Source organism: Dipodomys merriami, unplaced genomic scaffold, assembly GCF_024711535.1.
Source record: "Dipodomys merriami isolate MVZ:Mamm:240054 unplaced genomic scaffold, mDipMer1.0.p SCAF_24, whole genome shotgun sequence".
Classification (NCBI taxonomy): Eukaryota; Metazoa; Chordata; class Mammalia; order Rodentia; family Heteromyidae; genus Dipodomys; species Dipodomys merriami.
The window spans coordinates 17,738,172-17,748,434 of NW_027203826.1; positions in this window are offsets into that span (position 1 = coordinate 17,738,172).

Genomic DNA, 10,263 nt, shown 5'->3' on the forward strand with positions numbered 1-10,263 from the left:
GAGTGAGATCTGAGGACCGTGCTTCCTAGCCAGCCCAACTCCTATCTCCAATTAAATCACAGAAAAAACTGGAAGTGGAGCTGTGGCTCCAGTGGTAGAGCACTATCCTTGAGGTTTAGGAGGGGCTAGAAGGGGCTAGGAGGCGGAGACCCTGGTGTGGACATGCGGGCCAGGGGCTTCATCATGGCAGACTAGGATTATGGTGTTGCCCATATAGTAGATAAGGGGCCCTGCAGCTATCCAGACCTGAAGGTCACTCTAAGGGGCTCTTGCTACCTTTTATGGTGGTAGCTGCCCCCGAGGAGTGCCATCCCACGGTAGAGGGGGCTGGAGGCTGATTATTTACTGCCTTTACTACATGGGCCTGGTGTTGCCTAGGAAGGGAGCCTGCTAAGCTGTGGAGAGGGAGAAGGAGCATGCTAAACTATGGGAAAGGAGCTTATTATGCTAACAATCACCCCTTCCCTTGCTCTCTCCCAGTTTCAAAACTCTTGATTGTTCTCCAGAATATTCTAGAAAAGGAAGATAAAAGGAGATCCCCCGTGCCTGTTAGCTTTATCCCCACCTCCTGTCTTTGGCTCCACCCAGACCTTAGCTTCTCCCTGCCCTAGAGTTCTGTTTTATAGCTGGCCACCTCCTCTCTCCTATGCAGACCTACCTGCGATTAGCTCCAGAGCTACCCACCTGGATAGGGGCAGATGCCATATTGCTCCTTCTGGGGGTGGGGGTGGGGTGGGGAGATATGGTCCCTCTAATAAACCTTATAATAATCTTTCTCTTGTGCCTGCCTGCCTCTGTGTGGTCCTCTGGGATGGTGCTAACAGTGCCCAGGCCCTGAGTTCAAGCCCCAGGACCAGGACACACACACACACACACACACACACACACACACACACACACACAACACACACAAATAATCAAATGTGCTGGGTGTCAAAACAGAGGAGAAAAATTATTGTAAGGTGAATCTGAGCAACTCTCAATCTACTTTTACCGCATCACTCCCTGTGATGTTGGAGCACTTAATGTCAGACGGGCCACACACATGGGTTGTGTCTCTCCTTCCTTCTTTCCTTTGTCTTTTTTCTTTTCCCTCCCTCCCTTCCTTCTTTTCTTCCTTCCTTCCTTCCTTCCTTCCCTCCCTCCCTCCTTCCCTCCCTCCCTCCCTCCCTCCCTCCCTCCCTCCCTCCCTCTCTCTTCTTTACTGATAACATTTCTTGGTTTCTACCTCAATGTGTCCTTAAATTCTGTTTTTGGACAGTATCCCAAACTCTGTACCAGCAGTCCTGAGATTCAAGGATGAAGAATGGAAGCCAGCATCGGCAGGAAAGTCCATAAGACTTTTAACATAAATTAACCTCCCCCTCAACCCTGACCCCCCCCCCCAACACCACCTCCCAAACAGAAGCCGGAAGTGAAGCTGAGGCTCAAGTGGTAGAGCACTAGTTTTGGGTGGGGGCAGCTAAGGAAGGGTGTCAGGGTCTGAGTTCAACCCCCAGTATCACTCCTCCTTCCCCACAAACCAACTAACCACTGTACTCAGGGGCCTCTGGGAGATCTCCAGAAAGCATTATCCTTATAAATCTGTCAAGAACAGCCAGGCGCCAGTGGCTCATGCCTGTACTAGCTACCCAGATGGCTGAGATCTGAGGATCACAGTTCAAAGCTAGCCTGGGGCAGCAAAGTCTGTGAGACTTTTTTGGGGGGGGGGGAAAGGGGTCCAGTCGTGGGGCCTGAACTCTGGGCCTGGGCGCTGTCCCTCAGCTCTTCAGCTCAAGGCTAGCACTCTACCACTTGAGCCACAGCGCCACTTCCAACTTTTTTTCTCTTTGCTTATGTGGTGCTGAGGAATCAAACCCAGGGCCTCATGCATGCAAGGCAAGCGCTCAACCACTGAGCCACCTTCCCAGCCCCGTGTGAGACTCTTAACTCCAATTAACTACCAGAAAGCTGGAAGTGGTGCTGTGGCTCAAGTGGTAGAGTACTTGCCTTGAGCTGAAGAGCTGAGAGACAGTGCTCAGGCTGAACAACAACAACAAAAAATCTGTTCATAACAGTCTGACCATGGGCGGTAAGATGACCAGGGTTCCCTCCGACTTCCAGATAGGTGGGTTCTGACAAACACCCTGCCCCTGACGCATCCAGCCTTATCTTCACCCGGGCTTCCTCTGGTCTCTTGTTTGTTTAAATTTCTATTAAGTAGTTATACAAAGAGGTTACAGTTTTGCTCTAGTCTTAACTATCCTACTTAGGCGCTTCACAGGCTGGCTCTCCTGTGACATACAGATGAGCGAATTTAATAAAGCTACTGGCACAGAAGCTTTTCTGGAATATTCTGGAGAACAATCAAGAGTTTTGAAACTGGGAGAGAGCAAGGGAAGGGGTGATTGTTAGCATAATAAGCTCCTTTCCCATAGCTTAGCATGCTCCTTCCCCTCTCCACAGCTTAGCAGGCTCCCTTCCTAGGCAACACTAGGCCCATGTAGTAAAGGCAGTAAATAATCAGCCTCCAGCCCCCTTTCCCTTGGGATGGCACTCCTCTGGGGCAGCTACCACCATAGAAGGCAACAAGAGCCCCTTAGAGTGACCTTCAGGTCTGGGCAGCTGCAGGGCCCCTTATCTACTATTTGGATAGCAGCCATAAATCCTAGTCTGCCATGATGAAGCCCCAGCCCACACATCCACACCAGGGTCTCCGCTTCCTAGCACCTTCTAGCTCCTCCTAAGCCTCCTGGGTTATATAGGTCACCTCAGACAATAGCTGATGCTTCTTCTCACTTCTCCCTTGTGAGAAGGAGTCTTGCTGGCCCCTTTCCCAGCAAGAAACCTTTCTTTGTTCTCTGTACCTTGATGTCTGTGTGGTTCTCTGGCAAAGTCTAATTAATCTTATTTAAGCTTTCACTCCCATTTAAGAGTGGGGACTACAAAGGTGATTAGGTCTGGGGTGGGGAGGAGGCCCCTTCCCGGGCAGTAAACCTTTCTTTGTTCTCTGTACCTGGATGTCTGTGTGTTTTTCTGGCGAAGTCTAAATAATCTAACAGTGATATTGTCCAAAAAGAAACATACTCTACCTGACTTATGTTAACTGTAACCCCTCTGTGTAGCACCTTAATAATAACACAGGATGATCCATTGTAACAATGAGACTCACAAGACACTATGTTGGGAATGTACTTTACAACTTGTCTGTGGGGGGGCGGGGAGTGGGATAAGTGGGGGAGGGAAGGAATAGTAGGAGAAAAACAAAGGCAGGGTTAACAATGCTCAACAAGAAATGTACTCTTTACCTTACTCATGTAACTGTAACCCCTCTGTACAGCATCTTTACAATAAAATTAAAACATTTTTTTAAAGTTTTTTTTTTTTTTTTTTTTTGTCGGTCATGGGGCTTAAACTCTGGGCCTGAGCACTGTCCCTCAGCTCTTCAGCTCAAGGCTAGCGCTCTACCACTTGAGCCACAAGGCCACTTCCAGTTTTCTGGTGGTTAATTGGAGATAAGAGTCTCAAGGAGGGCTGGGAAGGTAGCTCAGCGGTAGAGTGCATGCCTTGCAAGCATGAGGCTCTGGGTTCGATTCCTCAGCACCACATAAGCAGAAAAAGCCGGAAGTGGTGCTGTGGCTCCAGTGGTAGAGTGAGGGACAGCGCCCAGACCCAGAGTTCAGGCCCCATGACCGGCAAAAAAAAAGAGTCTCATGGACTTTCCTGCCCAGGCTGGCTTTGAACCATGATCCTCAGATCTCAGCCTCCTAAGTAGCTAGGATTACAGGTGTGAGCCACCGGCGCCCGGCTTTAAAAATTTTTTTTTGAAGGGAAAAAGTATTTTTAAATAAAAGATCTCGGGGCTGGGAAGGTGGCTCAGTGGTAGAGTGATTGCCTTGCATGCCTGAGGCCCTGGGTTCAATTCCTCAGCACCACATAAGCAGAAAAAGCCAGAAGCGGGGCTGACTCTCAAGTGGTAGAGCATTAGCCTTCAGCTGAAGAGCTGAGGGACAGTGCCCAGGCCCAGAGTTCAGGCCGCACAACCGACCAAAAAACAACAACAACAACAAAAAAAAACAAATAAAAGGTCTCTATAGGCAAGGAATGTGATATACAAGTCCTCAGCTTTCTCCTTGAAAGGATTCAATACTCCTAATGTGAAATAATATAAATTTTTTATAAGAAGCTTTTTTTTTTTTGGTCGGTTGTCGGGCTTGAACTCTGGGCTTGGGTGCTGAACTACAGTGCCACTTCCGGTTTTCTGGTGTTTTTTTTTTTTTTATTGGAGATAGGAGTCTCACAGTCTTTCCTGTCCCGGCTGGCTTTGAACCGCAATCCTCAGATCTCAGCCTCCTGAGTAGCTAGGATTACAGGTGTGAGCCACAGGAGCCTGACTTTTTTTTTTTTTTTTTTGGTCGGTTGTGGTACTTGAACCTCTGGGCCTGTGTACTGTCCCTCAGCTTTTCAGCTCAAGTTGAGCACTCTACCAGTTGAGCCAAAGCGCCACTTGCAGTTTTCTGGTGGTTAATTGGAAATAAGAGTCTTACGGACTTTCCTGCCTGGACTGGCTTTGAACTGTGATCCTTAGATCTCAGCCTCCTGAGTAGCTAGGATTACAGGCATGAGCCACTGGCGCCTGGTGATGGCTGATTTTATTATGGTATTAGAGAAAATAGTTTTTCTAAGTCTTTCTACTTTGCTAACTGCTTTTTTTTTTTTTGGTCATGGGGCTTGAACTCTGGGCCCTCAGCTCTTTAGCTCAAGGCTAGTGCTCTGCCACTTGAGCCTCAGGACTACTTCTGGTTTTCTGGTGGTTAATTGGTGGTTAAGTGTCTCACGGACTTTCTTGCCTGGGGCTGGCTTTGAACCGTGATCCTCAGATCTCAGCCTCCTGAAGCTAAGTGCTTTTAAATGCATCATAATGTTTTGTCCATGCACTTTGCACTAGAGATATTAGCTAGTAATGATAATTATTGTATTTAGTGCTTACTTTGCTCACACCACCTGGGCTATTTATTTAGTTCATAAAACAGTCCCATATAGTTCATGCTTTAAAAAATAACTCATGTTATTCTTTCTTTTTTTTTTTTTTTTTTTTTTTTGTCAGTCGTAGGGCCTGAATTCTGGGTCTGGGCACCATCCCTCAGCTCTTCAGCTCAAGGCTAGCGCTCTACCACTTGAGCCACAGCGCCACTTCCAGCTTTTTTCTTTTTGCTTATGTGGTGCTGAGGAATCGAACCCAGGGCCTCATGCATGCAAGGCAAGCGCTCTACCACAGAACCACCTTCCCAGCCCCCTCATGTTATTCTTTCTATGAAGCCATCATAACCCTCATTCCAAAACCAGGCAGGAACTCATCAAAGAAAGAGAACTATAGGCCCATTTCTTTGATGAACATCCATGCAAAACTTCTCAACAAAATTTTGGCCAATTGATTTCAACAATTCATCAAAAAAAATCATACACGACAATCCAACACGATTCATTTCAGGGATACAAAGCTGGTTCAATATACACAAATCAATTAATGTAATTCATCACATCAACAAGAGCAAGGATAAGAACCACATGGTTATCTCAATAGATGCAGAAAAAGCATTTGACAAGATCCAACATCCCTTTATGATAAAGGTTCTAGAAAAACTAGGAATCCAGGGAACATTCCTTAATACAATAAAGCCTGAATATGACAAACCTACAGCCAGCATTATACTTAATGGTGAACTAAAGCCATTTCCTCTAAACTCAGGAATGGGACAAGGATGTCCACTCTCTCCACTTTAGTAGTAGAATGCCTAGCTACAGCAATAAGACAAGAAGGAAACATAAAGTGGATCCAAATAGGGAAAGCTGAAGTAAAACTCTCCCTCTTTGCAGATGACATGATCTTGTATTTAAAGAATCCCACGGATTCCACTCCCAAATTACTTGAGCTGATTGGAAACTTTGGCAAAGTAGCAGGGTATAAAATTAAACCTCAAAAATCAATGGCTTTTCTGTATGCCAACAATGAGAAGAGAGCGGCTGAACTGAGGAAAGCAACTCCATTTGTAATAGCCCCACAAAAAAAAAAATACCTAAGAATTAACTAAAGAAGTGAAGGACCTCTACGACGGAAACATTACCTGAAAAAGGAAATTAAAGCAGAATTTAGTAAGTGGAAAACCTCTCATGTTCCTGGATTGGAAGGATCAACATAGTGAAAATGATAATACTTCCCAAGACTATCTACAAATTCAATGTGATACCTATCAATATTCCAACCTCTTTCTTCAATGAAATAGAAGAAGCACTCCAAAAATTCATATGGAACAATAAAAGACCCCGAATAGCAAAAAACGATCCTTAACAGAAAGAACAGTGCTGGAGGCATATCAATACCAAATTTCAAACTCTACTACACAGCCATAGTAATCAAAACAGCTTGGTACTGGCACAAGAACAGACCTCAGGACCAATGGAATGGAACTGAAAACCCAGAAATGAACCCACAGACCTATAGCTACCTAATCTTCTATAAAGGAGCTAAAAAAATAGAATGGAAGAAAGACAGCCTCTTCAGTAAATGGTGCTGGCAAAATTGGTTAACTACTTGTAGAAAACTAAAGCTAGATCCTTACATATCACCCTGCACCAGAATCAACTCCAAATGGATCAAAGACCTTGGAGTCAAAGCAGCCACCTTGAAAACATTACAGGATGGAATAGGAGAAACCCTAGGTCTCCTTGGCACAGGCCCAAATTTTCTTACTAGAGACCCAGAAACACAACAAATCAAAATAAGTTTGGACAAATGGGATTGCATGAAGCTGCAGAGCTTCTGCATGGCAAAGGACATAGCTCGCAAGATCAATAGAAAGCCCATGGACTGGGAGAAGATCTTCACTAGCCATATAATGGACAAGGGTCTCATATCTAAAATATACCTGAAACTCAAAAAATTAAATCCCCCAACAACAAATCTTCAAAGAAACAACTGCCTGATAAATAAGTGAGCTAAAGACTTAAAGAGAAACTTTGCTGAAGAGGAAAGAAGAATGGCCAATAGACATATGAAGAAATGCTCAACCTCTCTAGCCATAAAAAAAAATGCAAATAAAAACAACATTGAGATACCACCTCACCCCAGTTAGAATGGCTATAATCAAGAGCTCTAATAACAACAGATACTGGAGGGGATGTGGCCAGGAGGGAACCCTACTGCATTGTTGGTGGGAGTGTAAACTTGTTCAACACTTTGGAAAGTAGTATGGAGGTTCCTCAGAAGACTCCACATAGAGCTCCTCTATGACCCAGCAATCCCACTTTTGGGCATTTACCCAAAGGATCACAAACAAGACCACTTTAAAGCTACCAGCACAACTATTTTTATTGGAGCATTATTTACCATAGCTAAGATATGGAACCAACCCAGATGCCCCTCAGTAGATGAATGGATCAAGAAAATGTGGTATATATATCTATAGATATATAGGTATCTATAGATATCTATATACCTATAGATCTTTCTCTATATAATGGAATTCTATGCTTCCATCAGAAAGCATACATTGCCCCATTTGTTAGGAAATGGAAAGACTTGGAAAAAATTATATTAAGTGGAGTAAACCAGGCCCAAAGAAACACAGGTCCCATGGTTTCCCTTATTTGCAATAACTAGTATATGTCTGGGACAAGCAGAAAAGGTCAAAAGCTATGTACTATGAGCAGATAAGATGAAGTTAAGCGAAATGAACCCCAAGATAGGGACACAAGTGGTTTTTCTTTCTTACTATTGTTTCTAATGTATTTATAATGTACCATGTGATTTTTTTTTTGTTTCTTTCTTTTTTTTTTTTTTTGTCGGTCGTGGGGCTTGAACTCTGGGCCTGAGCGCTGTCCCTCAGCTCTTCAGCTCAAGGCGAGCACTCTACCACTTGAGCTACAGCGCCACTTCCGGTTTTCTGGTGGTTTATTGGAGATAGGAGTCTCATGGTCTCTCCTGCCCGGGCTGGCTTTGAACCGCGATCCTCAGATCTCAGCCTCCTGAGTAGCTAGGATTACAGGCGTGAGCCACCAGCGCCCGGCTTTTTTGTTTCTTTCTATGTTCCTCAGTATAACACCTGTTTTCACTGTATTTGATATCAGTGCCCTGCATCTTGTATATACACTTCTCTAATTTGGGGAGAGGAAGGGAAAAAACAAAATGCTTAAATAGGGGTACAGGTTGACCCATTGTAACAATGAGATGTACAAGACACTATTGAAAAACGAACTTTACAATTTGTCAGGGGCGGGTGGGGAGTATAGTTGTGGAGGTGGGAGGGAAGGGATGGTAGGGGAAAAACAAAAGGAGGAGGCAACAATGCTTGATAGGAAATGTACTCATTACCTTGCTCATGTAACTGGAACCTCTCTGTACAGTATTTTTACAAAAAAAAGTATTAAAATAAAAAATAGAGCCAACCATAAAAAAAACTCATGTTATCAATAAGGAAGAATCATTTTATGTTATAGAAACGTGAAAATTCTTAAGAGATGGCTGATACTGAGCTGATTTTCACCGTTGTTTAATTCATAGTGTTTTCTTCCAATGGGTTCTTTCATCCAATGTGTTTTGTGTATTTGAAGAGGAAAAGGAAAATTGGAATGCTTTGCTACGTTGTTTATATACATAGGGTTTTCTCCTGTAATGGTTCTTCTGTGGGTTTAAAGGCAACTATGATCTCTGAAGATTTTTTTTGGGGGTCAATCCTGGGGCTGTTCACCCAGGGCCTGGGCACTGTCCCTGAGCTCCTTTTGCTCAAGGCCAGTGCTTTACCACAGCGCCACCTCTGTTTTTTTTTTTTTTCCTGCATGTGTTACTGAGGAACTGAACCCAGTACTAGGCAAGTACTCTACCACTAAGCCACATTGTTTGCATTTATTTGATTTTTCTCTAGTATATATTCTTTCATATCTTCCAATGGAATTTCGACCTCCAAAGACTTCAGTTCATTGTTTACTTGAGCTGTGCCTCAAGTGGTAGAGTGTTAGCCTTGAGCAAAAAAGATCAGGGACAATGCTCAGACCCTGGGTTCAAGCCCCAGTGAATGCATGCATTCACACACACACACACACTCACTCACACACACACACACACACACACACACACACACACACACACACACACACTGGTAAACATTTAGAGCCAGTGGTTCACACCTGTAATACTAATTACCCAGGGGACTGAGATCAGAAGGATAGTAGTTCTAGGACAGATGGAGTTTTTGACTCCATCTTTAAAATAGCCAGCAAAAATCAGGGCTGGAGGCATGGTTCATAGTAGAGCACCAGGTGAGCATGTTTGAAACCTGAGTTCGAACCCAAGTACCAGTAAAAATAAATAAATGAAACGTTTCTTTTTTCCACCCCATCTCCCCTGAAAATGGAAGGACTTATACTGCAGAAAATTCTTTCTTTCTTTCTTTCTTTTTTTTTTTTTTTTTGGGTCCGGTCGTGGGGCCTGAACTCTGGGCCTGGGCGCTGTCCCTCAGCTCTTCAGCTCAAAGCTAGCACTCTACCACTTGAGCCACAGCGCCACTTCCAGCTTTTTTCTTTTTTCTTATGTGGTGCTGAGAATTGAACCCAGGGCCTCAGGCATGCAAAGCAAGTGCTCTACCATTGAGCCACCTTCCCAGCCCCTGTCACTGTTTCTTTGTTAAGGTTTTCATGCAGAAATCTATCACACATTTGGGCTACATGTTATTCCATATTTATTTTGTGCTCCAAAACTCCATGGCCAATGCTGCTGTTGTCATTTATTTATTTATTTTTCTGCAAGTCCTGGGGCTTGAACTCAGTGTCTGGGCACTGTTCCTGAGCTTCTTTTGCTCAAGGTTAATACTCTACCACTTGAGCCACAGAACCACTTCTAGCTTTTTCTGTGTATATGGTGCTGAGGATTTGAACCCAGGGCTTCATGCATGCTAGGGAAGCACTCTACCACTAAGCCACATTCCTAGCCTATGGTCCTTTATTTGAGATGAAATGCTCACTATGTAGCCCAAGCTAGCCTCACTCATGATCCTCTTACTTGAGCGCATGGAGTGGTAAGATGACCATGCTTCACCATGTCTGGCTTAACTATTATGTTTTTGACATATGATTGGATTTTTTTCTGTGTGTGTGTTTGTTTTGGTCCTTAGGCTTGAACACACTGCATGGATTCTTTCCCTGAGCTTTTTGCTTAAGCCTAGTGCTTTATCATTTGAACCACAACCCCACTTCTGGCTTTTTAAATGGTTAATTGGGTATAAGAATCTC